The sequence below is a fragment of the Megalopta genalis genome, unplaced genomic scaffold, assembly GCF_051020955.1.
Source record: "Megalopta genalis isolate 19385.01 unplaced genomic scaffold, iyMegGena1_principal scaffold0052, whole genome shotgun sequence".
NCBI lineage: Eukaryota > Metazoa > Arthropoda > Insecta > Hymenoptera > Halictidae > Megalopta > Megalopta genalis.
In genome coordinates this window covers 547,501-550,000 of record NW_027476121.1, presented here as the reverse complement: position 1 = coordinate 550,000, position 2,500 = coordinate 547,501, and the positions used below count along the sequence as shown (strand labels likewise).

General features: G+C 56.9%; 1 pseudogene; it reads left to right on the top strand.

Annotated features, from left to right (window-relative positions):
* LOC143261443 (large subunit ribosomal RNA) overlaps nt 1-2,500 on the top strand; it is a 7,627-nt pseudogene that overhangs the window by 2,344 nt on the left and 2,783 nt on the right.

Here is a 2,500-nt window from a genome sequence, read left to right as displayed (position 1 = left end):
TCCGGATCATCCCCTCGGACCTTGAAAATCCAGGAGAGGGCCACGTGGAGGTGTCGCGCCGGTTCGTACCCATATCCGCAGCAGGTCTCCAAGGTAAAGAGCCTCTAGTCGATAGATTAATGTAGGTAAGGGAAGTCGGCAAATTGGATCCGTAACTTCGGGATAAGGATTGGCTCTGAGGAGCGGGGCGTGTCGGGCTTGGTCGGGAAGCGGGTCTGGCTGACGTGCCGGGCCTGGGCGAGGTGAACGGCTCTCGTGGCTGGGATCCGAGCTCGGTCCCGTGCCTTGGCCTCCCGCGGATCTTCCTTGCTGCGAGGCTTCCGTGGCGTTTCCCATCGGTGCGGTCGTCCTCTTCGGCCGCCATTCAACGCTCAGCTCAGAACTGGCACGGACTAGGGGAATCCGACTGTCTAATTAAAACAAAGCATTGCGATGGCCCCCACGGGTGTTGACGCAATGTGATTTCTGCCCAGTGCTCTGAATGTCAACGTGAAGAAATTCAAAAAAGCGCGGGTAAACGGCGGGAGTAACTATGACTCTCTTAAGGTAGCCAAATGCCTCGTCATCTAATTAGTGACGCGCATGAATGGATTAACGAGATTCCCATCTGTCCCTATCTACTGGCGGTGGCGGTCTGTGGCCACCCAGGGCGGGAGATAACCCCCGAACTAGCCCTCGCGTAGGAGGGTTGATCGGCCGAGTCGATGGGTGTATCGGCGATGAAGGCATTAGAGACCGTCAGTGCGTCGTACATGTAGTACTTCGCATAATGGCGAGGCCCTGATTTAGCATACGGGCTGTGGCGTGTTCTTTGTACAGCACTGTATGTGCTGTATGACTTCCGACTGGGGAACTGTTGTCACTCGTGGCATCAGTTCCCCAGTTTACGTTAAACGGTTTTTCAGACCGTTTTTCGTGGGCGGAACACGCCACTAGACAACACTCCGCTGGGCTCAGGAATACATGGGATGCAATCAATCCCCTGGGCAACCCAGGCCGCAAGGGGCAAACGTGCCCTAGCCACACTTGAGCCTCCACGAAAAAGGTACCGCTGGATAGCTCGTGTTCTTAAATACGCAGCGAACTGAACGAAGTGTGGTGGAGAGGAAGAGGCAGCCTCTCCGACTGCTGTCTCCCACGTGTTTGCTGTGCGTGGCGACCCTTGTCGTCGGAAAAGAGGATCCTGGGATCTGAGGGGGCCCTCTCCTGCGGGTGAGACGTCCCCAACACGTACCTTTGGCCTCTGCTTCGGCTAGATGGGCGGCTGGACGAGAAAAGCAGCCCTGGTCCAGTCAATCGGCTTGGAACGACCACACGCTTCGGGCAAGTGGGTTCTGCTGGGCGAGGACGCGGGCTGGGTAAGGAAACCGACCCAGCCAGCAGACTATATTCGGTGCGTAGCCCTAACCCAGCCTTTGGCGGGTTCCAAATTGTGTGGGTCGGTGGTGGCCGGGGAGCGCACTGGATGAAAGACCAAGACACATTATGGGTCTTAATAAAATTAATGAACAAAAAACTAAGCGTCCAAAGACGACGGGTCCAGCTCCTACTCGGAGTGAAGCCGTCGCCGCAGACGCGGGAACTGCAAATGCAGCTGTCAGTCCCCCCGCGTCTGTGAGAAAGACAAGATCCGGGAAGGTGATTAATATCGCCAATCCTCGTGTGATCTTGCAAAGATGTGTGACTCCCACGCGAGCGGTCTCGGTGAAAACCGAGCCCACGGTAGAAGGTACGCCGGACACCGGTAACGTGGGAGTAATCGAACGAGTCGGAGACACGTCACTCGTGAAGGTGCAGTCGGCACCCGAGCGTGTCGAGGACCCTACTGGTGACGGTTGGCAAACCGTCACCAAAAAGTCAAAGCGAGCCAAGCCGGGCGCACCCACCGGCAAGGCCGCAGTAAACCGGGCCAGGAGACCGAAGGGGACGTTCTCCGGGCAGAAGGTACGGCCTCTCGATCTCGTAAGAGACGAAGCCTTTAGGCGAGTGTCCGAAATACGGACCTTTTGCTTTCGACCTGAGTCGAAAGTCAATAAGGAGTCCGGGTCAAAGATACTCGCCGAGGTTGAGGCACTCAACGAGCTGGTCCAGGAGCTTATTCAACGGAATAGCTTCGTCGAAGGGCAGCTCGCCGCGGTCAGGGCGGACCTAAAAGCGCGTCCTGCCGTAATGAGTGCGATGCGACCTGGGCCGTCCAAGGGAACTCTCCCGAAGACGGCCTGCAACGCCGCGCAGTCGACTTACGCCCATGTGAACAAAGTCGACTGCAAAGGAGCTTCTCCGGAAGCGGGGAGACGGCCACAATCGCAGCATGTGGTAAAAATCTTCCCGCCGAAGGAAAAAGGACAGAGCAGCGAAGTTACGAAGGTTACTGTTCTGTCGCTCGTTAAACCAGCGAAGGAGGTGATCCGAATTAAGTCGGTCCGACGCATCCACTCCGGTGGCATCGTCGTCGAGACCGACCGAAAGGAGGACCTGCAAGCCTTCGTTGGCAATAAGA